Source organism: Cervus elaphus, chromosome 2 (assembly GCF_910594005.1).
Source record: "Cervus elaphus chromosome 2, mCerEla1.1, whole genome shotgun sequence".
NCBI lineage: Eukaryota > Metazoa > Chordata > Mammalia > Artiodactyla > Cervidae > Cervus > Cervus elaphus.
In genome coordinates this window covers 42,466,913-42,494,731 of record NC_057816.1, presented here as the reverse complement: position 1 = coordinate 42,494,731, position 27,819 = coordinate 42,466,913, and the positions used below count along the sequence as shown (strand labels likewise).

At 42.1% G+C, this 27,819-nt stretch overlaps 1 protein-coding gene and 1 long non-coding RNA gene across 5 annotated transcripts in view; one reads left to right on the top strand and one right to left on the bottom strand.

Annotated features, from left to right (window-relative positions):
* The window catches only part of GRM5 (glutamate metabotropic receptor 5), a 597,259-nt gene that overhangs the window by 338,234 nt on the left and 231,206 nt on the right, over nt 1-27,819 (top strand). The window lies entirely within an intron of this gene.
* Nucleotides 1-27,819, bottom strand: part of LOC122676914 — a 262,627-nt gene that overhangs the window by 8,244 nt on the left and 226,564 nt on the right. Inside the window, exons 1-2 of one of the 3 annotated variants that reach the window (XR_006335662.1) lie at nt 25,562-26,321; nt 20,289-20,416 (exon numbers count right to left, since the gene is read on the bottom strand). The exons of 1 other annotated variant lie outside the window; for it this stretch is intronic. This is a non-coding gene — a long non-coding RNA (uncharacterized LOC122676914). Of the gene's footprint in view, nt 1-20,288; nt 20,417-25,561; nt 26,322-27,819 lie in introns of those variants that run through there. One more of the 3 variants, XR_006335661.1, reaches the window with a different exon arrangement.

Below are 27,819 nucleotides of genomic sequence, written 5' to 3'. Positions count from 1 at the left end.
AGAGTTCTCAAGGCAGCTACATGTAGATGTATTCAGTATAGAGCAACAGGAAACACGCATCCATTCTCATTCCCTTGCTCATCAGACTCTAGTTCACACGGAAATTTATGCAGTGGCACTTGCAAGCAGCAGAGGGAAACTGATGACCATCTAGGTGATGATCAGGCTGCAACTGCATCTCGAAGAAGGCACCACAGTGATTTATAAAACTGTCTGGCTCCTCAGTGCTATATGGCCTTGTCTGTGAGCCGTAAGACATGCTCTAGATGTTCATCACTGTTTCCCAGAGTGTCTGTGTCAGTATAATTTCCCTCCATTTTCACCCTGAATGAATACAGTGCTTCTAAAGTCAGTGATGTTGATGTCACATTGCGAGCTGACTTGCTAGCTGACAGTCCCACCTCAGCATCTCCATGCATGCCTAACATTAGGCATGCCTTTCCTGCTCTTTGAGAAATCTTCCAATGCCTTTCCTGCTACCCACCACTGTTCTAATTGTCCCTCAAAACCCAGTTCATGACCTACATCTTTTAGAAAACCTCCCACAGTTCCCTGCAACCCACGATGGCTCCTCCACCTGCTAAATTTCTCCAAAGTTGATTCTCTGTGCTACTCTTTCACAAGTTAATTGAAGCTATAAAACAAAACCCTTAGATCTGTATCAAATTAGGAACCATGACTGAAAGATAAAACTAAAATCCATGTTCTTTGCACAAAAATATCTACCTATTTGAAATCTAAAAAAAAAAAATCTTTGATAAGTTAATTATAACCCTAAAGATTCATAAATCTTAGAATTTCACAGTGTCAATCTTGTCCCTGTATTGTCTTAAAAAATGCACTGCTTTCAACTGAAAGGAAAAAAGGTAACTTTTTAAAAGTTTTATAGAGACTCAGCAACTTGGAGGATTTTTAGAAATAAAAGGAAGTGTTTGTCTCCTGTAGCATTTTAAACATTTAGTCCCCTGGATCAATCGAAGTCTCCCAAGATGGGCCTGAGTGCCTGAGCCAAGCTGCACAAACCTGCAGAGGCAAAGCTGCATCCTTCCTACTGGAAGAAAGGACTACTCTTCTTCCTTCCATGGGACATACACAACCTCACATCCATGGCTCTGACACTGTAATCCTTAGTATAGAGCAAAATGGGTGTGTGCCCTAGGACAGAAAAAGAAGATGGGCAGAAGATTCTCTACTGGACTTCTCCAGTGGCTCAGCGGTAAAGAATGCACATGCAGTGCAGAAGACATGGGAAACACGGGTTCAATCCCTGGATCGGGAAGACCCCCAGAGGAGGACATGGCAACCCGCTCCAATGTTCTCGCCTGAAAAATCCCATGGACAGAGAAGCCTGGCGGGCTACGGTTCATGGGGTCACAAAGAGCCAGATGCAACTGAGCATGTACATACAAAGATTCTCTAGGTCAGTGGTCCCCAACCTTTATGGGGACCAGTTTCATGGAAGATAGTTTTTCCAAAGACTGGGGGGTGGGGGGCATGGTAATGCAAGTAGTGGGGGCAGCTATCAATGCCAGTGAAACGTTGCTCTCCTGTGGCTCACATCCTGCTCTGCAGCCTGGTTCCTAACAGGTAACACACAGACCGGTATCGGTCCATGGCCCGGGGTTGGGGACCCCCGCTCTAGATGACCACACCACCTCTGTTTGGTCACTGTGTAGCACATGTCATGGTAAGATTTGTTTCTCTATGTGCCTTTCCAAATAAAAATTTTAAAAGCCATCATTACTTGAGCACTAATGTGACAGACACTGTACCCAAGCTTCATAATTATCAACCTCTTTCATCTTCACAGCAACCTGAAGGGATAGATACAATTATTATCTCATGACATGGGATATGACACGACAAAAATGGAAGCTTGCAGAGAAAGGATCAAGTTACTTACCCGAAGCTCTTGCTCTTAACTGCTGCACTAGACTGCAATAAACCATGACTTCCCTTGGGAAAGAGGACATTTGTTAATATTTATTTAGAGCCCACTTGGCTAACAGCAAGTGGCTCTTAATACATGCTCAGTAAATATTTGCTATGTTGAGTAAATGTTCAGAGTGAATGAGAGGTACAGTGTGGCACTGTGCTTTCTGCAACGTAATGGCAAACTCTGGTTGTTCCCCGATTTTGCCACTGTCTCCTAAGATTTGCCCAAATCACCATGTAATTGTAAAGTTTTTACAAAAAGGTTTGCCTTGGTTTTTCTGTCATTCACAGCATGTTCACAGATTCTGCATCTGATTCTAATGCCATCACCGAGATGGTAGCAAGGTATTTTCATTTTATAATTTAGTGAAATTTCCCTGTCCAACAGTCAATGATATAATAAGTCTTCTGACTCCTAGTCTGTCTTTCCTTATGTATTTATTGACATCAAACTATGAATAGGATTCCTTCTAAGAGTTCAGATCACTAAGTGATCTCTGTTATCATTTAAGATGCCTATGTTACTCCCAAACAACTAAGACTTTAAATCACAACTCTAAGGTTCTACTCTTAAAGCCTTCATTTCCCCAGGGAAGGTCCAGGTTGTCTCCACCCTCAAAGCCAGATGAAATGAATAAAACTCCAATGAGACCACTGAAAATGTCTCATTGAAAACCATCACAATATTGTACAGTAATTATCCACCAATTAAATAAATTTTAAAAAAGAAAATGTCTCATTGAATGATACATCAAATAATGCATTATTCCTCCACCAAACCATAACAGAAGTCCTGGACTGCAGAGAATGCTGGCTGTAGTGGGTTCCTACAATCACAGAGCATCTCTACTTCCTGTTGATACACGGGATGGGGGAGGGGAAGGACTTCGGAAATGGTGACTCAAATATTTCAACCAAAGCAGTGGACTTCAGAGCAGGCATACAATATGTCAGTTGTTTATAATTTATGACTAAAGCTCAGTACCTTCTTGAAGAAGCCAAGTTACATTTTGTTTTTTATAGCATTATTTATATAGGACAAGAGGAAAGGACTTTAGGCTTGCAAGGGAGGCTCTCCTCTCTCCTCCAGTAATTACTTCTGTACCTTCTGTCACAGTGCTCTATGTACTCATTCATCAAACATTTATTGAGCAAAAATTATGTACTATGATGGGCTTTTAAATGCAAAATAATCCGTGCCCTCAGGAATTTACAGTCTTGTGGGGAGGGACGGTGACAAGCAAAAGTCTAGATCATCATTTTTAGAGTTGCTGTGTTGTCGTGGAATCTCTGCCCCCTGGTTCTGTCACTGACTAGTGCAATTTTTGAAAAAGTCTCTAAACTTCAATTCTTTATTCTTTGAAATATCAATAATATAAATCAGGAGAGTAAGCATTTTGTAATGCCTACTATTTGCCAGATATTGCTCTACATGCTTTACATGTATTAATTGTATTTAATCCTTTCAATAGTTATAATCAAAAATTACTATTATTAATACCAGGGGAAGGGTGCTTCCCAGGTGGTTCAGTAAAGAATTCAGTAAAGAATCTGCCTGCCCATGCAAGAGATGCAAAAGATGGGGGTTCGATCCCTGGATTCGAAAGATCCCCTGGAGTAGGAAATGGCAACCCACTTCAGTATTCTTGCTTGGGAGACTCCAGGGTCAGAGGAGCCTGGTGGGCTACAGTCCACGGCATTGCAAACAGTCAAACATAATTGAGCGCATATGCGCGCACGCGCACACACACACACACGAAGAAACTGAGAAATTAAGTGATTTGCCCATGGTCTAACAGGTGGGAGGTCCAGGTTTTGACACAGGCAATCATAATCCCCCTCTGTAGTGGAGGAGTGCACACCAAAATGACGACCCTTGGGAGCTGTAAGGCAAAGGTTTCTCAGCCCAGAAGAGGAGAGTGGAAAAGTTGGCTTAAAACTCAACATTCAAAAACTAGGATCATGGCATCCTGTGCTATCACTTCAGGGCAAATAGATGGGGAAACAATGGAAACAGTGACGCACTTTATTTTCTTGGGCCACAAAATCACTGCAGATGGTGACTGCAGCCATGAAATTAAAAGACGCTTGCTCCTTGGAAGAAAAGTTATAATCATTCTGAACAGAATATTAAAAAGCAGAGATATCACTTTGCTGACAAAGGGCCATCTAGTCAAAGCTATGGTTTTTCCAGTAGTCATGTATGGATGTGAGAGTTGGACTATAAAGAAGGCTGAGTGCCAAAGAATTGATGCTTTTGAACTGTGGTATTGGAGAAGACTCTTGAGAGTCCCTTGAACTGCAGTATGATCCAACTGTCCATCTTAAAGGAAATCAGTCCTGAATATTCATTGGAAGGACTGATGCTGAAGCTGAAACTCCAATACTTTGGCCCCCTGATGTGAAGGACTGACTCATTTGAAAAGACCCTGATGCTGGGAAGGATTGAGGGTGGGAGGAGAAGGGGACGACAGAGGATGAGATGGGTGGGTGGCATCACCGACTCAATGGACATGAGCCTGAGCAAGCTCCGGGAGTTGGTGATGGACAGGGAGGCCTGGCATGCTGCAGTCCATGGGGTCACAAAGAGTCGGACATGGCTGAGCGACTGAACTCAACTTCTAAGCCCAGAAGCTTCCATTGCTGTTAAAGACACATTCCTCTGTAGGGAACACCCCTTCTATTATCAGTCCGGATTTACAGCTGCCTCTTCTTAGCACCACCTGATGCCCTGAGAGCTGATGCCCATGACTGCGTCCTGGGCTCTTTTGCCTCTGGCTGCAGAAAGATTCAGCCGTGAGAGGCACCAGCCAAAAGCTGATGGAAAGAAGGAGAAAGGTTTCAGGTTGTTTATGCCCCTGGCCGACGCCGTTTCAGTGGGTTTACCGGCTACGTCCTTTCCCGGCATCGCCTGCCTTGGCCATCTTGGCTCAGGCCTGTTTATCCCCGGGTCTCTGTAAAGTCACAACTCTCTCCTTGTGTTCCTTTGCTTAGGGTCAGTAACTGGGCCCCACTATGACTAGAATCCGGTACTGCAGTGTCGCTAATGATTTCAGCACACCCTGCCTACATCTTCATGAACAGCCCCTTTATTAATCTTCCCCAAATTTTCCTAATTATCCTAATCTAAGTGTGCCATCTGTTCGCTCCTGAGATGCAGACGAATATACTGGGTTTATAAGGTGCAAAATGATCAACATCTCTGACCCCAACTCACCCTGAATAGTGTTATTTTTTCCGATCTCAATTTTCAGTGCTTCTGTAATATGGGCCTTTTCAAATCTTCAAACTTCCCTGGGTGTTTTTTTTGCAGGGATAGTCCATACCCTGTTCCCCCTACCTGGAATATTGCCTTTTTAATACTACCCCCTCTCTTTCCTTGCATCATACATTTATACCTAATTATATAAATCTACCTGCTACATACAATTTATGTTCTTCATACAAATTGTAGTTAAGAAGTGTTAACATCTTTAAAAATATTTCATTCAATATTAGAACATAGCTGATTAACAATGTCATGTTAGTTTTAGGTGTATAGCAAGGTGATTCAGTTACACATACATGTGTATCTATATTTTTCAAGTTCTTTTCCCATTGGCATTACAGAATCCTGGGCAGAGTTCCCTGTGTTAGATCCGAGTTCCTTGTTGGTTATCCATTTTAAATGTAGCACTGTGTACCTGTCAATTGCAAGCTCCCAATCCATCCCTCACCACCCCCCCAACCCTTCTCTCCTGGCAAGCATAAATTCATTCTCTCAAGCTGTGAGTCTATTTCTGTTTTGTAGATAAGTTCATTTGTATCATTTTTTAGATTCTGCATATAAGCAATGTCATATGATATTTGTCTTTCTCTGACTTACTTCACTCAATGACGGTCTCTAGGTCCATCCATATTGCTGCAAATGGCATTATGTCATTCTTTTTAATAACTGAGTACTATTCCACTGTATATATGTACCACATCCTCTTTATCCACCCATCTGTTGATGGACATTTAGGTTGTTCCCATGTCTTGGCTATTATAGACAGCGCTGCAATGAACATTGGGGTGCATGTACCCTTTTGAAGTATCTCTTACTCTGGGTATATGCCCAGGAGTGGGATTTCAGATCATATGGTAGCTCTATTTTTAATTTTTTAGGAACCTCCATACTCTTCTCCATAGTGGCTGTACCAATTTACTTTATGACCAACAATGTAAGAAAGTTCTCTCTTCTCCACACCCTCTCCAGCATTTTTTTGTTTTTAAAATTTTTGAGGATGGCCATTCTGACTGTTGTGAGGTGATATCTCACTGTAGTTTTGATTTGCATTTGTCTAATAATTAATGATGTTGAGCATATTTTATGTGCCTCTTGACCACCTGGATATCTTCTTTGTACAAATGTCCATTTAGGTCTTCTGCCCATTTTTTTATTGGAATGTTTGTTTTTTTGATATTGAGCTTCATGAGCTGTTTGTAAATTTTGGAGTTTAATTCCTTGTTAGTCACATTGTTTGCAAATATTTTCTCCCATTCTGTGGGCTGTATTTTTTTGTTTTGTTTATGATTTCCTTTACTGTGAAAAACATTTGATTCTAATTAGGTTTTATTTGTTTATTTTTGTTTTTATTTCCATTATTCTAGGGGACATTGAAAAATATACTATTGCAGTTTACGTCAGAGTGTTCTCCCTATGTTTTCCTCTAAGAGTTTTATAATATCCAAACTTACATTTACTTCTTTAATCCATTTTAAGTTTATTTTGTGAATGGTATCAAAGAATGTTCTAACAACATTTATATGTAGCTGTCCAGTTTCCAGCACCATATTAAAGAGGCTATCTTGCCTCCATTGCTGAGTTGTGTCTCCTTTATTATAGATAAACTGAGCATAGGTGCATCGGTTTATTTATGGGCTTTCTATCCTGTTCTATGGATCTATATTTCTGTTTTTGTGCCAATACCATATTCTTTTGATATAACTGTAGCTTTGCAGTATAGTCTGAAGTCTGGGAGTCTGATTCCTCCAGCTCCATGTTTCATTCTCAACCTTGCTCTGGCTGTTCCATTCTTTTGTGTCTCCATACAAATTAAAAAAAAAAAATGTTTTGGTTCTGTGAAAGATGGCATTGGTAATTTGATAGGGAGTGTACTGATTCTGTAGATTGCCTTGGGCAGTAGATTCATATTAATAATACTGATTATTCCAATCCAAGAACATGGTATATCTTTCCAGCCGTTTCTGTCATCTTCAATTTCTTTCATCAGAATCTTAGAGTTTTTGGAGTATTCTTTGTTTATGCAGTGGTAAATTGGGTTGTTTAATTTCTCTTTCTGATCTTTAGTTGTTGGTATGTAGAAATGCATCAGATTTCTGTGTATTAATTTTGTATCCTGCAACTTTACTGAGTTCATTGATGAGCTCTAGTAGTTTTCTTGTAGCATATTTAAGATTTTCTGTGTATAGCATCATGTCATTTGTAAACAGTGATAGTTTTTTTTTTTTAATTTATTTTTATTAGTTGGAGGCTAATTACTTTACAATATTGTAGTGGTTCTTGTCATACATTGACATGAATCAGCCATGGATTTACATGTATTCCCCATCTCGATCCCCGCTCCCACCTCCCTCTCTACCCGATCCCTCTGGGTCTTCCCAGTGCACCAGGCCCGAGCACTTGTCTCATGCATCCAACCTGGGCTGGTGATCTGTTTCACCCTAGATAATATACATGTTTCGATGCTGTTCTCTTGAAACATCCCACCCTCGCCTTCTCCCACAGAGTCCAAAAGTCTGTTCTGTACATCTGTGTCTCTTTTTCTGTTTTGCATATAGGGTTATCATTACCATCTTTCTAAATTCCATATGTATGTGTTAGTATACTGATTTCTTAAAAAACTGGAACTAGAACTGCCATATGACCCAGCAATCCCACTGCTGGGCATACACACTGAGGAAACCAGATCTAAAAGAGACATGTGCACCCCAATGTTCATCGCAGCACTGTTTATAATAGCCAGGACATGGAAGCAACCTAGATGCCCATCAGCAGATGAATGGATAAGGAAGCTGTGGTACATATACACCATGGAATATTACTCAGCCATTAAAAAGAATTCATTTGAATCAGTTCTAATGAGATGGATGAAGCTGGAGCCCATTATACAGAGTGAAGTAAGCCAGAAAGATAAAGACCATAACAGTGATAGTTTTACTTCTTCTTTTCCAGTTTGAATTCCTTTCACTTCTTTTTCTTCTCTGATTGCCATGACTAGGACTTCCAGAACTCTGTTGAATTAAAGTGGTAGGAGTGAGCATCCCAAGGTCCTTCCTGATCTTAGAGGAAATGCTATCTGCTTTTCCCAGTGAAATGATGCTAGCTGTAGGTCTGTCATATATGTCCTTTATTATGTTGAAGTACGCTCCCTCTATGCCCTCTTTCTGGAGAGTTTTTTATCATCAATGGGTGCTGAAGATCAATGGGTGTCAAAAGATTTTTCTGCCTTTGAGATGATCATATGGTTTTTATTGTCCAATGTGTTAACGTGGTGTATCACAGTGATTGATTTGTGGATACTGAAATATCCTTCCATCTCTGGGATGAAGCTCAGTGATCATGGTATATGATCATTTTAATGTATTGTTGGAATTAGTTTGATAACATTTTTTGGCAATTTTTGTGTGCATGTTCATCAGTGATACTGGCTTATAGTTTCTGTGTGTGTACTCTTTGATCAGTTTTGGTATCAGGGTGATGGTGGCCTCATAGAAGGAAATTGGGAGTGTTTTTTCTGCAATTTTTTGGAACAGTTTCAGAAGGATAGGTGTTGTCTCTTATCCAAATATTTGATGGAATTCCTGTGAAGCCATCTGGTCCTGGACTTTTGTTTGATTTGGAAGATTTTTGTTGTTAGAATATTTTTAATCATAGTTTCAATTTCAGAACTTTGTGATTGTCTTCATATTTTCTATTTCTTCCTGGTTATCTTGGAAGGTTGTATTTTTGTAAGCATTTATCCATGTCTTCTAGGTTATCCATTTTATTGGCATATAGTTGCTTGTAGTAGTCTCTTATGATCTTTTATATTTCTGTGGCGTCAGTTTGACATTTGTAATTTTACTAATTTGAGGCATCTCTCTTTTTTTCTTGATGAGTTTCCCTAAAGGCTTATCAGTTTTGTAAAGAACCCACTTTTAGTGTCATTGATCTTTGCTCTTTTCTTTGTCTCTATTTCATTTGTTTCTGCTTTGATTTTTGTATTTTCTTTCCTTCTACTAACTTTGGATTTTGTTTGTTCTTTCTGTAGTTGCAGAGGTGCAAGTCTTGGTTGTCTGAGATTTTTATTGTTTCTTGAGGTAAAATTGACTGGTATAAACTTTCTTCCTAGAACTGCCTTTGCTGTATCACATAGGTTTTGGATTGCTATGCTTTCATTTTCTTTGTCTTTAAGTATTTTTTGATTCCTCTTTTATTTCTTCAGTGATCCATTGATTATTTAGTAGCTTATTGTTTAGCCTCCACATTTTTGTGTCTTTTATAGTTTCCTTCTCTGCAGTTGATTTCTAAAGCATTGTGGTTGGAAAAGATGCTTCATATGATTTCAGTTTTCTTAAATTTACTCAGGTTTGCATTGTGGCCAAGCATGTGACCAATCCTGGAGAATTTTTCATGGGCATGTGAGAAAAATGTTTATTCTGCTGTTTTGGAATGGAATTCAATTTTCTGCTGATGGGTGGGGCTGTGTTCTCTCCCTGTAGTTTGGCCTGTAGGTGCAATGGAGTAATGGCAACCTCCTTCCAAAGGACTTAGGCCAGCACACCACAGCCCCCAGGACCGCTGTAGTTAGTGCCCCTGACCCCGCAGCAGGCCTCTGTCGACCCACGCCTCTGCCGGAGACGCCCAGACACTCACAGGTAAGCCTGGCTCAGTCAGTTGCAGAGTCACGGCTGCTTCCTCCTGGGTCCTGGTTTGCACAAAAGGTTTTGTTGTGGCCTCCAAGAGTCTGTTTCCCTGGTGGGGCTCCATGGTTTTGCCGAATCCCCAGGTTGGGAAATCTGTTGTGGGCCCTAGAACTTTTGCAACAGTGCGAGAACTTCTTTGGTATAATCGTTCTCCAGTTTATGGGTCGTCTGCTCGGCGGCTGTATGGTGGGGCTAATGGTGACCTCCTGCAAGAGGACTTACGCCCGCTGCCAGGCCACCCAGGTCTGCTGCAGCCAGAGCCCCTGTCCCCACAGAGGTCACTGCTGGCCCGTGCCTCCGCAGGAGACACTCAAACTCTCAAATGCCTGTCTAGCTCAGTCTCCTGTGGGGGTCACTGCTCCCTTTCCTCAGTCCTGGTGTGTGCAGGGTTTTGTTTGCACCCTCTGAGCATCCCTCTTGGGTCTGAGATTTGATTTTAAACACCATTGTGCCCCTGCTACTGTCTTGTTGGGGCTTCTCCTTTGCCCTTGGATGCAGGATATCTTTTTTATCCAACATTCTCCTGTCGATGCTTGTTCAGCAGCTAGTTGTGATTTTGGTGTTTCCATAGGAGAAGATGAGTGCACATCCTTCTACTCCACCATCTTGATTGGAATGGAATGCTCTGTAATATCACTTAAGTTCATGTCATCTAATATGTCATCTATGGCCGTGTTCCTTGTTGATTTTCTATCTGGATGATCTGTCCACTGATGAAAGTGGGGTGTTAAAGTACCCTACTATTATTGTGTTACTGTTGATTTCTCCTTTTATGACTGTTCGTTTTTGCCTTATACATTAAGGTGCTCCTAAGTTGCGTGCTAAGTTGCTTCAGCCATGTCCGACTCTATGCGACCCTATGGACTGTAGCCTGCCAGGCTCCTCTGTCCATGAGGTTCTCCAGGCAAGAATAGTGGAGTGGGTTGCCATTCCCTGCTCCAGGGGATCTTCCTGACCCAGGGATCGAACCTGCATCTCCTACCAAGATGCACCTGTTCTCCGTGGATTCTTTACTGCTAAGCACACGTGCATATATATTCACAGTTGTTATATCTCCTTGGTTTGATCCCTTGATTAGTATATAGTATCTTTGTCTCCCATAACAGTCTTTATTTTAAAATCTTTTTATTCTTATATGAGTATTGCTATTCTAGCTTTCTTTTGATTTCCATTTGCATGGAATAACGTTTTCCATTCTCTCACTTTCATTCTGTATGTGTCCCTAGATCTGAAATGGGTCTCTTGCAGGCAGTATTTATATCCGTCTTATTTTTGTATCCATTCAGCAGTCTGTCTTTTGTCTCTTTGGTTTGGGGCATTTAATCTGTTTACATTTGAGGTAATTATCAATATATATGTGCTTGTTGCCTTATTGTTACTTGCTCTGGATTTGTTTTGGTAGGTCTGTTTTCTTCCCTTCCTCTTTTGCTTTCTACTCTTATTATTTGATGACTAATTTTAGTGTTGTGTTTAGATTTCTTTCTCTTTTTTGTGTATCTACTGTAGATATTTTTTTACCATTACCATGAGATTTTTATAAAACAGTCTATATATAAACAAGATTGTTTTAAGTTGCTGATCTTTTAACACATTATTGACCAGAGACATATTAATAAAAGACACATTAATATGTCTTTTGTTGCTCATGCTCAGTCGCTTCAGTCATGTCTGACTCTTTGTGACCCCATGGACTGTAGTCCGCTAGGCTCCTCTGTCCTTAGGATTTCCTAAGCAAGAGTACTAGAGGGGGTTGCCATTTCCTCCTCCAGGGGATCTTGCCAACCCAGGGATCAAACCTGCGTCTCCTGGTTCCTCTCAGAGAAGCATTTAAATACATTAAAAAAAAAAAAGTTTCTAAAGCTATTGCCTTCCCTCCGACCAGTTCTTCTCTTGTCTTTGAAATTCTCTCCTTCCTTGACTTTTAAAGCTCCAAGACCTATTTCTTCTCCAACCTCTTTGCCAGTCTTCACATTTACTTCACCTGCTTCTAAATAGCCTTGTTCCTCTAAGCACAACTCCTCAGGACTCTTCCCACTTGCTCATGTCTTTTGTTACCTTAACATTATTGACTAAAGATGTATCAATACATTTTTAAAGAGTGACACTGTTAACATCACCATCACTGTGCTAAGTTGTTACAGCTTAAAACTGATCAAGGGCTAATTATACAACTTGTGATTGTCACTATCATTCACATTTTGCTCTGTTAGACTTTTGTTCCAACCTTGTGTATATTATAAATGCAAAATTTTCAAAAATGACACATTATGAAATTTTAAGTGAAGAATTTTTTGGTGAATTTTATGATGATACTTTCTTCGACGGTCCACGTAGCATATATACTAGTGTCTCAGAAGATGACAGTTCTTCAGAATATAGTTCTGATTCAGACAATGTGAATATTAGACCAATGAAAAGATAAAAATTCTTAGTGATTGGTTCTGATACGAAAAGTGAAAATGAAACTCACAGTGCTGGAGAATGTTCCTGTTCTTCTGCAGAAGAGTGGATTGAAGACAACGTTTCATGGAAATTAGAAGACTTTATACATGTGTGAGGTGTAACTGTTGAATGTGATAACTCATGAAGTGTTTGTGAAATAAAAGAATTAATTCTTGGCCTGCCAAAAGAAAAATTGCTGGCCACAGGAGTTTGTTTCTGCAAAAAATCCCCTGGTCAATAATAAGTTAATTTCAAATGCATTTCCAATATCCTGCATTTATCTCTCCTCTTCTCACAGTTGCTGGTTTTGATCTCATATTTGTGTGTGGATGATTTTCTACCTTTAGTGTATGTTTGCCTTTCCTGGTGAGCTTTTCCATTTTTTAATTTTCTTGTTTCTGTGAAAGTGATAATCGCTCAGTCGTGTCCAATTCTTTTGCGACCCCATGGACTGTAGCTGCCAGGCTCCTCTGTCCATGGAATTCTCCAGGCAAGAATACTGGAGTGGGTTGCCATTTCCTTCTCCAGGGGATCTTCCTGACCCAGGGATCAAACCTGAGTCTCCTGCATCGCAAGCAGATTCTGTACAGTCTGAGCCACCAGGGAAGCCTAGTTGTGGCCTCTTCTCTTCCGCCTAGAAAAAGTTCCTTTAGCATTTGTTGCAAAGTTGGTCTGGTGGTGCTGGATTCTCTTAGCTTTTGCTTATTTGTAAAGCTTTTGATCTGTTGAATCTGAATGAGTGCCTTGCTGGGTAAAGTATTCTTGGTTGTAGCTTCCTTCCTCACTTTAAATACATTGTGACTCTCCCTTCTGGTCTGGAGAATTTCTGCAAAGACTTCACTGGATAACCTTATGAGAATTCCCCTTATGTAATTTGCTGCTTTTCCCTTGTTATTTTCAATACTTTGTATTTAATTTTTTTCAATTTGATTACTGTTTGTCTCAGCAGGGTTCATCCTGCATGGGACTCTTTGTGCTTTCTGGGCTTAGATGACTTTCTTTTCCCACCTTAGAGAAGTTTTCAGCTACTGTCTCCTAAAATATACTTTCTCGGGTCCTTTCTTTCTCTCTCCTTCTTGTGGAACACCTATAATGTGAATGTCAGTGTGTTTCATATTGTCACAGAGGTCTCTGGGTCCTCAAGTCTTTTCATTCTTTTTTCTTTATTCTGTTCCATGGCAGTGATTTCCATCATTCTGTCTTCCATATCACTTACTGTTCTGCTTCAGTTATTCTAGTATTGATTCTTTCCAGTGTATTTTTCTTTTCCAGTATTGTAGTGTTCATATCTGTTTGTTTTTTTAGTTCATTTAGGTCTTTGTTAAACATTTCTTGTATCTTCTTGATTTCTGCCTTGTTAAACATTTCTTGTATCTTCTTGATCTCTGCCTCCATTCTTTTTCTGAGATATCGGATCATCTTTATTATCATTACTCTGAAGTATTTTTCATGTAGATTGCATACCTCAGCTTCACTTAGTTGTTCTTTTGGGGTTTTATCTTGTTCCCTCATCTAGGACATACTCCTTTGCAGTCTCATTTTGTCTGATTTTCTGTGATCATGGTTTCTGTTCTACAGGCTGCAGGGTTATAGTTCTTGCTTCTGCTATCTGCCCCCAGGTGGATGAGGCTGATCTAGAGTCTTGTGCAGACTTCCTAGTGCAAGTGGCTGGTCCCTGTCCACTGGTGGGTGGAGCTGGGTGTTGTCCCTCAGGTGGGCAGGGCCATGTCAAGAGCTGTGTGGTCAGGAAAACTTTAAGTGGTCTGTCTGCTGATGGTAGGGCTGTGTTTCTTCCCTGGTGGTTGTTTGGTCTGACACCAGCATTGGAGTCTACAGGCTGCTGGGTGGTGCCAGGTCTTGGTGAGAAAGTGGCAGCGTCCAGGAGGGCTCAGCCAATAAGCTCTCCCCAGAACTAGTGATGCTGGTATCTCAGTCCCAGGAGGGAGCCGCTGCTGTGCCCTGCCTCCACAGAAGACCCTCTAATACTAGCAGGCCTGGCCTCTCACGAGATAACTGCGTTTTACCCTGGGTCCTGGTATCAAGACCTTGTGTGTGATCTCCAAATGTGGGGTTTCTGTTTCCCCCAGTCCTGTGGGATTCCTGAGGTCAGACCCCCTACCCTTCAAAGCCAGACTCTCTGGGGGATCCTCCTCCTATTGCCAGACTCCCAGGCTTGGGCGCCTGATGGTGGGGTTTGAAACTTTCCATGTTGTGGGAGAACGTCTGTGGTATAATTATTCTCCAGTTTGTAGCTTGCGTGGGATTTGATTTTACAGTGATTGTGCCCCTCCTACTGGCCTGTTGTGGCTTCTTCTTTGTCTTTGGGTGTAGGACTTTTTTGGTAGGTTCCAGCATTTTTTTTGTTGTTAATGGCTGTTATGGAATTAGTTGTGGTTTTAGTGTTTTTGTAAGAGGTGGGTGAGGCTTATGACCTTCTATTCTGCCATCTCGTCTCCATCCAGCACATAAAATTTCAATGATATTTCTTTAATTAATTAATGGTCTAGGGATCAAAAAAGACTGCTTTCTTCAAGTATTTAGCAAATAATTTTGATCCTTTAGAGTCAAATAATAGCTCATTATATTTTGCAAAGTGATTTATAATAACATGCTATATTTTCATCCACACTTATTCTGCAAGGGTGAAGAAAATGAGTTCTGAGGATCTTAAGTGACTAGAATACTACAAGTTGTACGTGACAGAGCCATAATAAGCCCAAGTTGCTGGGAATTCATGTCCTGATATTACTGCTTCCTTGGGCTCTTGAGCAAGCCCGTCCTGCTCACCTGCTCAGCAAAAGTTTCTCTCAGATCCTAAAAATAAAAAGGTTTCAATAAACCTTTCTTAGGGATGTGCTGAAAACTATTCTTTTCCAGACCTTTTCTTTCTTTTTTTTTTTTTTTTGCCAATATGTTCTTCCCACCCACCATTTTTATGAAACCAAACAACACTTTCTGTGGTGAACACAGTTGTAACTTTGCAAGTGCTTTATTTCTGAACAGATGAAGGAACAATGACTGTCTTCAGGGAATCTTGTTTGAAACCTCTTGATTGCAGAGTGCCACATTTCTGGGAAACAGTAGCTGAGGTAATTCAACTCCTGGGGCAGTTTAATTTGAAATGTTTAGATTGATGAATGCGAGTACACAGCACTCTCCCCCTGGTTGGTGGGGGAGAGAGAACGGAAGGGGCCTTTAGCAAGAAGCTAGAAGAGGCAGCTTGGTAGGCAGCAGAGCTGTTACTTGCTTTCTTTCCAGCTTTGTCCTGCCTGCTCCAGTGCACCGTTGTTTCCTATTGAGAGCAGATGCCTTTTGTACAGTTCGTGTTTGTGGAGAGAGACTTTCAGACACTCAGATATAATGGGGCATTCACACATTCAAAGACCATTTAAATGTGTCCCCAGGGCACGTGGTGATGGTGCCAGGAGCACACACTTGCCTAGAAATGGTCATGGAAGTACAGCCTCTGTTGACGAAGGGTTGGTTGGGCAAATCAACCCGCACATGCGGGTTTCTGCGCTGACCAGTCAGGATGGCGTTTAGCTAGCTTCTTTTCCAGAGCCCTTCTCTGGTTACCTCACTACAGACACCTGGATTTAAATTCCATTTCCAAGAACGCCCTTCCTCATTCTGGTCCTTAGGTCATTGCCTACTTTCTTTATGCCAACAGTCCTGAAAATCTATCAATATTGCAAATCCAAGCTTGTGAGACCCTGTTTAAAAGATGCCTTATTGCTCCTCGGATAAAATCCAGATCAGTTAATCTTGCTGTATGTGACCTGAACTAGAACTAACCATTGCCTCATGATCAATTAGTTCTTCATTTAGTTCTTCATTCCCCCTCATGTGGCTGACATATACAATACTTGGCAGGGCCCTGCACATAATTAATAATCTGACTGTGTCTTTGCACACGCCACCCTCTTCCTCACCAGTCTCCTTCCTCAGTCCACTTATCCTTCCACATAACTCAGTATCTTCTCCTTTGGGAAGCTTTCTCTGATCCCTGAACTTGCCTACCCTTCCCAGAGTATTCTATACTTCTTTCCAAAACAGTACTTACCATGTTTATCGTGTACAAGGTATAACTGAAAGTCACAATTCACAAAAATGTTAAAAAAATATTGTGAGAACTAGAATTGTTAAAATATGGTATCAATTTTCTTGCCTCTCCAATTAGATATTTTGAGGGTAACTATTCTATCATTCCTTGGCATAAATTAGCTCCTACCATTATATCTGGTTCATTCTGGGGTCTTGGTAAATGTTTGCTGTTCTTTAATAAGCATGTGAGATTTTATGGGTAGTTAACCAGGTGATATTTCTAACATGTCCAGATGTGATACACAATAGAGCTAAGAAAGTTGGTTTTTATCACTACTAAAAATTGGGGGTTAAAGTCAATTTTCCCATGAAAGTTTTTATATAACTCTGGAAAGAATAAGTCATTTCCTCAACCCTGAACATCCTCAGTGTTCAAGGCTATGTGTGGGAGGATCTTTCACATACATAGTCTAGTGTGATGGTCACTAATCTTTATGGTAGAGAAGTGGTCTTAAAAATTTACAGATGAAAGGAAGCTCATAAAAGGAATACAGTTTGAAAGATACCATGTTAAGTAGCGGAGACACATTTCAAATCCAATACTCACATTCAAAGTCATTAGCCTTTATATCATTTTAGCCTCCATCCCCCATCTAGTGGATCCGAAAATGTGAGCTGTCTACAAGAGACTGATACAAAGGAAAACCATTAAATAGGTCTGAATCTCATCCTACTCCATTTCTCGTTCAGTCCTGTTGTTGTTCAGTTGCTCAGTCGTGTCTGACTCTTTGCAACCCCATGGACTGCAGCAACCAGGCTTCCCTGTCCTTCACTATCTCCCGGAGTTTACTCAAACTCATGTCCATCGAGTCGGTGATGCCATCCAACCATCTCATCCTCTGTCGCCCCCTTCTCCTCCTGCCCTCAATCTTTCCCAGCATCAGGGTCTTCTCTAATGAGTTGGCTCTTCACATCAGGTGGCCAAAATACTGGAGTTTCAGCTTCAGCATCAGGCCTTCCAATGAACATTCAGGACTGATCTCCTTTAAGATGGACTGGTTGGATCTCCTTCCTGTCCAAGGGACTCTCAAGAGTCTTCTCCAACACCGCAGTTCAAAAGTGTCAGCTCTTCGATATTCAGCCTTCTTTATGGTTTAAATCTCACATCCATAGATGACTACTGGAAAAACCATAGTTTTGACTAGATGGGCCTTTGTCAGCAAGGCAATGTCTCTGCTTTTTAATATGTGGTCTAGGTTTTCATAGATTTTCTTCAAAGGAGCAAGCATCTGTTATTTCATGGCTGCAGTCACCATCCGCAGTGATTTGGAGTCTAAGAAAGTAAAGTCTGTCACTGTTTGCATTGTTTTCCCATCTATTGGCCATGAAGTGATGGGACCAGATGCCATGATCTTATTTTTTTTGAATGTTGAGTTTTAAGCCAGCTTTTTCACTCTCCTTTCACTTTTATCAAGAGGCTCTTTAGTTCTTCTTTGCTTTCTGCCATTAGGGTGGTGTCATCTCCATATCTGAGGTTATTGATATTTCTTCCAGCAATCTTGATTCTAGCTTGTGCTTCATCCAGCCCAGCATTTCACATGATGTATTCTGCATATAAGTTAAATAAGTAGAGTGACAAATATACAGCCTTGACATACTCCTTTTCTAATTTGGAACCAGTCCATTGTCCCATGTCCAGTTCTGACTGTTGCTTCTTGACCTGAATACAGGTTTTGCAGGCATTCCTGCAAAACCTGTATGTATTCTGGTATTCCCATCTCTTGAAGAATCTTGCACAGTTTTTTGTGATCTAAACAGTCAAAAACTTTCGCACTGTCAATGAAACAGAAGTAGATGTTTTTCTGGAATTCTCTTGCTTTTTCTATGATCCAGTGGATGTTAGCAATTGAGTCTCTGGTTTCTCTGCCTTTTCTAAATCCAGCTTGAAGATGTGGGAGTTCTTGGTTCACATGCTATTGAAGCCTCTCTTGGAGAATTTTAAGCATTAGTTTTCTAGCATGTGAAATGAGTGCAATTGTGCAGTAGTTTGAATATTCTTTGGCATTCCCCTTCTTTGGGATTGGAATGAAAACTGACCTTTTCCAGTCCTGTGGCCACTGCTGAGTTTTCCAAATTTGCTGGCATGTTGAATGCAGCACTTTCACAGCATCATCTTTCAGGATTTGAAACAGCTCAGCTGGAATTCCATCATCTCCACTAGCTTTGTTCATAATGATGCTTCCTCAGGCCCACTTGACATCACACTCTGAGATGCCTGGCTCCAGGTGAGTGATCACACCATCATGGTTATCTGGGTCATTGAGATCTTTTTTGTATAGTTCTGTGTATTCTTGCCTGCCACCTCTTCTTTTTTTTTGCCACCTCTTCTTAATATCTGCTGCTTCTGTTAGGTCCATGCCATTTCTGCCTTTATTGTGCCCATCTTTGCATGAAACATTCCCTTAGAATCTTCAATTTTCTTGAAGAGCTCTCTAGTCTCCCATTCTATTTTTTTCCTCCATTTCTTTGCATGTTCACTTAGGAAGGCTTTCTTATCTCTCTTTTTTGTTCTTTGGAACTCTCCATTCAGGTGGGTATATCTTTCCTTTTATCCTTTGCCTTTTGCTTCTCTTCTTCCCCGAGCTATTTCTAAGGCCTCCTCAGACAGCCATTTTGCCTTTTTGCATTTCATTTTCTTGATCAGTCCTTTTAGATCATATAAAATAGATACTCTCGCTTTGCTCACTAGTGGGCAGGCAATCATGTCCAGTTAGGCTACACCTCTGCGTTGATGGATGTCCCCAATGACTTGGTGAGTAAAGAATCCGCCTGCAATGCAAAAGACACAGGAGACGCAGGAGATGCAGGTTGGATCGTTGGGTTGGGAAGATCCCCTGGAGAAGGAAATTTCAACCCACTCCTGTATTCTTGCCTGAAAAGTTCCATGGACAGAGGAGCCTTGCAGGCTACTCTGCAAGAGTTGCAGAGTCAGACATGACTGAGTGACTAAACGTAAACACAGACACACACACCATAACTTAATGCTCTTCAGCCTCCTCTTATCAACTCAGTAAAGGAGTACATTTTCAAAGATATATGGAGGTTGTTTGAAAGCACAAAGAATGTTTGAATCCCCTACTCACAAATGTTCTTCCTTTCCAAAGACTCCTGAAGAATTTACACATGAAGAAAAATACCGTGATTTATTAACTAGGTCATGATCCATAGCACCACTGATGTACAGCTAGAGTTTGTGACCTAAATGTCCTCCTTATTCCTCAGCTAGAATCAAAGCCTCATGATTGCATCACTTACTGGAGGCTGCATAGTACAGAAATTTGAAGTAATAGCCAGCATTCTCAGCAAGATGCAGAGGGATATATATGGGTGGGTGTCATATATGCACGGAGTAGAGTAGTTGGCGATGCACAGGCTGGTTGGGTTAGCCAAGTAGTACCCTCATGTGCATGGCTTTTATACTCACAATGACAATGCTCTTTTATCTACCACATACTTATATATAATGTACCAAATGGCAGGCACTGATCTGAGTACATGTGCATGCTAAGTCACTTCAGTCATCCAACTCTTTGTGACCGTATGAGCCATAGCCTGCCAGACTTCTCTGTCCATGGAATTTTTCAGGCAAGAATATTGCAGTGGGTTGCCTGCCCTTCTCCAGGGGATTTACCTGACCCAGGGATTGAATCTGAGTCTCTTAAGTCCCCTGCATTGAAAGGAAGGTTCTTTACCACTAGCGCGACCTGGGAAGCCCCATTGATATGAGTATTTTGAGATAGTAACATGATAACTATATGTGGTAGGTACTACTAAAATTTTATAAATGAGGAAACTCAGGCACATTAATTTCCCCAATATTACACAGCTAACAGCAGAACTAGGAGTCACCATCAGACCTTCAGGCATCAGTGATCATCTTGTGACTGACTGAGCTAGGATCAGTCAGACCATCCACTGGTGTTCCCCTTGAGGGACTGGGAAAGGAGTAACACAGCGAGATGCAGAAGTATTCTTTGGACCTCATCTAGTGGGAATAAAAGAAAGAGAGAGAAGGTTCAACTTCATTCACTTCATTCATCCTCAAACACTGCAATCTGTATACCAGGTCAGTCAGCATTTCTCCAACTATAAGACCACCAGTTTCAGGAACTTTTAACACCAGTGATTTGTGACCATGAGCTAAATACCATGCCCATTAATGAGATACCAATTCTACACACAGCTACTAATTTTTGATTTAAATTTAGCTATGAGAAAAAGTATAGACATTGTAGAATTAAAAGCACTTGTACCTTGGAGAATTTGTACAAGCTTTCTTGCAAAATAGAAGGATTTACTTGAAGGCAGATCAATGTATCTATTCTGTCTAAGAATTTGCTATTAAGACATGGGGGAAATCACTGTAGGAAGCAGTTTTTAAAATGAGGAAATTATACATCCAGGTTCATACCCATTAATCCCTGGACAGCTGTTAACATTGCCCCCTTTCACCCTCAAAAATGTCCTGGGTTGGATGATAAATGGCATAGCTACTCTGTCTCCAAAAACACCCATCCAGGACTTTACTCTCAACTGTGACGAGTGACAGCAATACACAGACGGCAGACTGGAAGACACCCCCCACCTCCTGCAAAGATTTCACAAAGTGTATCTCACTTCACTTTGAGGGAGACACATGGAAATTATAATATAGTACAACAAATGCCAGGATAGAGATGCTGAGACATGGTGCCTAGAGGGTAGAGAAGAGGTACTGAAGGTCGCAGGGAATGTGAGGGCTCAGAGACTGTTTCTCAAGAGAAAACCCTTTAGCTGCATGTTAAAGTTTTGAAAATTTTAATCAGCGTCTAAGGATCTGTTGAAAGATGAACTCTCAAAATAGAGAAGCACCAAATGAAGTTTGATAAGATTTAGAGAGATAACACATAGTGGTCAAGAAGCACAGAATTTGGAATCAAAGTGTCAGATTTTGAATCCCAGGTCTGTGAAATTCAAGCCGTGTGATTTTAGGTTATTGAACCTCTCCAAGTCTTGGTGTCTTCATGGATAAAATGGAGATCAGTGGTGTCTAGGGTTGTTGTGAGTCTCTAACAATTTAATGCATATAAAAACCTCTAGATATATAGTAAGTTCTATAAAAGATTGGTTCTTACTGGTTTAATAAGACTGAAATATGTAGAGTGTATGCATGTGAATATAAGTTGGGAGAGGAGAGCCGTTTCTTGTGTGACATACCCAAAGAGTTTGCATTTGATCCTGAGGAAAACAGCAATTATTGAAGGGAGTGACATACAGAAGAGTGATATGATCAGACTGGATTTTTAAAGATGAATCTTTCTTGGCAATCTTTCCTTTGTTGAGGATGAATTGGAGTTGAGATTAGCAGGAGGCAGAAGGAAAAGTTCTATCACAGCAGATTACGAGCGGCAACAAGAAGGAGAAAAACACCCCTGTTCTATTTAGGAAACATTTAGGAAGCATCATCTAATTCCATGTCAAAACCTTCACTACAATGGAGGCAGATCCTTACCACGAAAGCTTCTTAACTAAATTAGGGGTGTAGAGATGAAATTTGAGCCAGTTATACTTTGATGCAAAGCAATACTTTAGCGTCTGTTTTTATAAAGGTTTCACCGAGGGGTGACTGAATGTTAAAACTGCAAAGAACCTTCAGTCCAGTGGTTGTCTGCACTGACTACTATTAAAATCCTGCACAACACCAAGCCCCCGGTCCCACACTTGAGCGATTAAGGAAGGGGCTCTGGAAGTGGGACTTGAGCTCTGATGTGTCTTCAGAGCTCCCCAGGTGACTGTAATGGGCAGCCTCGGCAGAGAGCAGCCACTGATCTCAGCCAGCCTCCTCCTCTGAACACGTGGGGAAGGTGAGTCCCCAACTTCTTTCAGAATGTGGGTGGCACTCATATTACCAGTCTTACCTGTAATATGTAAATACTGTTTCTAAGGAATTTATAGGGCTTCCCAAGTGGTGCTAGTGGTAAAGAATAATGCCAATGCAAATTCACCCCCAAGGCAAGAGAATAGGAGACTAGGAGACGTGGATTTGATCCCTGGGTCAGGAAGATCCCCTGGAAGAGGGCATGGCAACCCACTCCAGTATCCTTGCCTGGAGAATCCCATGGACAGAGGAGCCTGGCGGCCTACAGTCTGTGGGATTGCAGAGTTGGACATGACTAAGCACATGAGTGCACACACACACATGAATTTATAACTAGATTAGAACTTCTTGGACACTGAATATAAAATCATGTTTTGTAATAAATTATGTCGATGCTAGAAACTGGGAAAATACATAAGACATGAAAAGAAAAATTTAAAAACAAGAAAACCAAGAGAGGAAGAGATTTATGCAAACAAAAGGAAATGAGACCACATATGCATTCCACTGACACAGGGTGGACAGGGTTTACTAAGCTATGCATACCGGTATCTTCCTCTGGAAGGCAGAGAAAAAGGAGTCAGGAGAGAACAGAAAAGACTAGAGATAAGAAAGAATGTCCTATGAAAGCAAGGGGTTGTGTCTGTCTTGTTCACTCTTGCACCCCCAGCATGGAGAGCAGCGCTTTGGAAATAAACCAGTTTCATGCCTTTGCTAAGGAATACATAAGAGGAAGAAAGGAATGAATGGAAGGAGAGCAAAAAAGTCGGGCAGAGTCACGCATTCACTTTTTCTCGAAGGCCTATTACATCTTTCTGAACAGCCTCAGGGGTGAGAAAATACTTTTCAAAATGTTCAGTTCCTCTGATATCCCAGCCTTTCTCTTTCTGCCAGAAGCAGCTTTCTTTAGGAGAGGGATCAGTGGTGGTCCCTGTCCTAGGTCTGATGCTCTGTGTAGGGAAGACATTTACTGATGCTCCATGTATAAAAGTGGGGCCTTACTAGAGAATAAGTTCTGGATTTAAAAGCAGGCCCTGTTGAAATGAATCTCATGTGACCTGAGGCCAAGTCCTTAACTGCTTTTATCAACAGATTCCTTACAGTGGATATGTCTATGGACTCAATGCTTGTGTGACCTGTCCCGCACTCCCTCCAAACCCTACTGACATGTTGAGGCCCTAATACAGTAGTATTTGGATGTGGGGCCTTTGGAAAGTAATTCAGATTAGATTATAGCATGAAGGTATTAATAGATTCCTCACCATGGAATTAGTGAAAGTCACTCAATTGTGTCCGACTCTTTGCGACTCCATGGACTATACAGTCCATGGAATTCTCCAGGCCAGAATACTGCAGTGGGTAGCCTTTCCCTTCTCCAGGGGATCTTCCCTGGAGATGGAACCCAGGTCTCCCACATTGAAGGCGGATTCTTTACCAGCTGAGCCACGAGGGAAGCCATCATGGGATTAGTGCCCTTGTAAAAAGAGAAAGAGACAGAAGCATTCTCCCTTCCCTCGCCCTCCTCTTTCTCTCTGTGCCTGTGCTAAGGAAAAGCCATGGAAGCACATGAGAAGACAGTTGTCTGTAAACCAGGAAATAGCCCCCCACCAGAGGGAATCTGCTGGCACCTTGGTCTTGGACTTCCTGGGCTCCAGACCCTGCCCTATAGGCCTGCCTGTGGTCCCACTGTGGTCAAAGACTGGGTGGGAATCAGGCATTTTAAGGTAATGTTGTTGTTGTTGAGTCATGCCCAACTCTTTGCAGCCCCATGGACTGCAGCACGCCAGGCTTCCCAGTCCTTCACTATCTCCTGGAGTTTGCTCAAACTCAGGTCCATTGAGTCAATGATGCCACCCAACCATCTCATCCTGTGTAGCCCCCTTTTCTGCCTGCCCTCAATCTTTCCCAGCATCAGGGTCTTTTCCAGCGAGTTGACTCTTGGCATAAGATGGCCACAGTATTGGAATTTCAGCTTCAGCATCAATCTTTCCAATGAATATTTAAGGTTGATTTCCTTTAGGATTGACTGGTTTGATCTCCCTGCTGTCCAAGGGACTCTCAAGAGTCCTCAACACCACAGTTCACAAGCATCAATTCTTGGACTCTCAGCCTTCTTTATGGTCCAACTCTTACATCCACATAACTACTGGAAAAACCATAGGTTTGACTAGATGAATGTTTGTCGGCAAAGTGATGTCTCTGCTTTATAATACTCTGTCTAGGTTTGTCATATTAAGGTAATACAAGGTTTTCCTATCCCATTCATTAGGCGTCCAGGCCTGTATACAAAATGATACATTTCTTAGAGATTGCCATTTTTACTTAGAGTATAATCAGACAAGTAGGAAATATTATGACTGAAAAGAGGCATCTTTCTTTCTTTAAATATTTGCTTTAGGGATCTTGATTGTTCCGTGAGAGGTTACAACATGTGGCAGGGAATGGTTATCAGTGGGGGACTCAGATCTTTCTCCTGGATACAGACATGTGCTTATGCTTTAGAGTTTATATACAGCAAGATTTTAGGCTGAATTCTCCATTTTAAGTTGACGCAACTTGAGAAAATGTATGCTGATTAAATCAAATAGGATCTGCAGTCCTCTCATTGAACACATCCCTGTATATGTTAGTTCGCTAGACTGGCCATAACAAAAGACCACACAATGGCCCATTTAAACAAAGAAAGGGTCATTCTGGAGGCTGGAATCCCAAGAGCAGGACGCTGCAGGGTTGGTTTCTTCCAAGGCCTCCCTCCCTGGGGGGCGGATGGCTACCCACTGTTGCCTCTGCACATGGCTGTCCGTCTGGGCACGCACACTCAGGTGTCACCCTGTGTCCTAACCTCTTCTTCTTATAAGGACACCAGCCCATCGGATTAAGCAGCCCCTAAGACCTCATTGCAGGCCTCCCTGGGGGCTCAGATGGTAAAGCGTCTCCTACAATGCAGGAGACCCAGGTTCAAACCCTGGGCCGGGAAGATCTCCTGGAGAAAGAAATGGTAACCCACTCCAGTACTCTTGCCTGGAGAATCCCATGGATGGTGGAGCCTGGTGGGCTACAGTCCACGGGGTTGCAGAGAGTTGGACACGACTGAGCGACTTCACTTCAAGACCTCATTGCAGGCCTCCCTGGGGACTCGGTGTAGCTAAGCTAATACCTCAGCTGTGCCTTCAAGATGCCCCCCAACCATGACTCTGTGAGGTGGGCGGAGTCTGGGAGGGGCGGTGTGTGATGGGACCCGTGAATCCAGTGGATGTGTGTGGCTGCCCATACCTCTCTGCTGCTCAGCGAGCCCCTTGTTCTGGTGTAGAATTATGCAGGACCCCGTGTTGGTGGATCGGACAGTTTCGTGAAATCATCATTTAGTGAGGTCAGCCCTGTGGGCAGGAAAGGTAAATCCATAAATGGATTATGTGCTGATATCAGAGAAAATTGCTCATTTCAAGATGGGAGGACAACACAGATGACATGCCACCCAGTGTCTTGTGGGTCTCATAGGGTGATACTGCCATACTGGGAACTTGGACACGGTCTCTGTTGCTTACAGGTTAAACCTGAGACCCTGTCAGTAACCGGACCATTCTTGGAGAACGAGAGCCCATGATGTTAGCCACAGGCCTGATAAGTAGCTGCCCTCTCTGTGAGCCTCTGTGTCGGCAGACGGGTGGCCAGGGGCAGAGAACGGTTGGGAACATGCGGTTGTTCGGCGCCTCCTCTGTAGTGGATGCTCTGTGATAAGCTCTAACGTGCAACACACAGTTCTTCACACTGTGGCCACTCTCACAGGTCCATAATGTGTCTTTTCCACAGAGCTCTTTGTTGCTGATTAACCAGCCATTCAACACCATCCAATAATCCAGATATATTCTACTTTAGGCCCCTTTTCTTTGCACACACATGGGTATCCACCAAACTTTGGCCCGCTAGGAGGAGCTTCTCACACCACTCCTTTTCAGGGCTACCCTGAAGAGATCTGTGGTGTAGCAACAGCCCGGTTTTGCCTTTGACCCATTCACTAGCTCAGCCATTAGACAAGCTCTTCCGTTATTGGGCCAAGAGAGACTCTCCATGCAGCCGTAGGTGTTAGCTTCAGCAGAATTACTGATTTATTATTATGGTGGATGACATGGAGTCTGGGCTAGCTACACATCTGGCACACAAGTGCTTGCTGGCCTTGCTCGTGCCTGATCCAAAATGTACCACTGGCTCATCTTGCACTAGAATGCTACTTCACCCACGAGAATTGTCTCCATTTGGAATAACAGGGTCTGCCTTTGTACCTCCACATCACCAGTCACTGGAAGGTGGCAACACCCATGGATGCTGGGTGCCTGGGTGAGGCAGCTCCCGAGCCCCTTAGGCTGAGGCAACTGCCTGGAGGGAGGGGGCTTCCCTAGGGTCCCAGTGGTAAAGAATCTACTTGCTAATGCAGGAGACATGAGTTCAATCCCCGAGTCAGGAAGATCCCCTGGAGTAGGAAATGGCAACCCACAGTATTCTTGCCTGGAAAATTCCATGGACAGAGGAGCTGGTGGCTACAGTCCATGGGGTCACAAAAGAGTCAGACACAACTTAATGACTACCCACCCACACCCACCCACCCACCTACCTACCTGCGGGGAAAGGGCTCAGTTGTGAGTCATTGGCAGTCAACACTCCCGGCAGCTGAGAGAATGAATGCCTTGGTCCTGGAGAGAGACCTTCCTGGCACCTCACTGCAACCACTATCCATATGTTAAAAGATAATATTGACAGAGATAAAGCCAAGGAAATGAGGGAAGTTTGGTAACTCTGAATCTTGCCTGGGGTCTGATTTCACAATGAGTTTTTTATTTATATGCTTGAAGAAGCTTCAGTATAAAGTCAGATTCAGAACTTCTATTTGTATCTACAGGTTGAAGTCTGTCTCTCCAAGGTGCCTTACTGAATGTTGATAATAGACTATCTCAAGCTGCAGAAACTTTCATCCCCAAAGCTTTTAGACGTCATAATCAAGAATGATCCTTAGAGAGTAACTAAGCCAGCTCTTTTACTTGTAACATTAAGATACTAACACATACAAGGAATGGCTGATTTGCTGTTACTAAGCCTCGGTTTTCTGCATCTGTGAACTTGAAATAACAGTAGTTCCTTACTCATAGGTTGTAACTACTTGTAGAACAGAGAGGCTCAAAGGGACCCAAGACCACATAGCTAGAAAGTAAAGGAAGAGGGCATGTGATCTTAGGGCAGATGGTTAGAAATCCTTCAATTTGTTCAATCCACTACACAGTGATAATTTCTACTTCTAAAAACCTTAGAGTTCAATAGAAGAGACCATCCATTCATTCACTCAGTAAAAACTTATTGAGGCCTCCTCTGTACCAGGCAGAATGCCAAGCCATAGAAATTCAACAATAAAGAGTACTCGCTTGAGACTTCCCTGGTGGTCCAGTGGCTAACACTCTGTGCTCCCAATTCCGGGGGCCTGAGTTTGACCCCTGGTCAGGGAACTAGACTCTGCATGCCACAACTAAAGATCCTGCATGCTG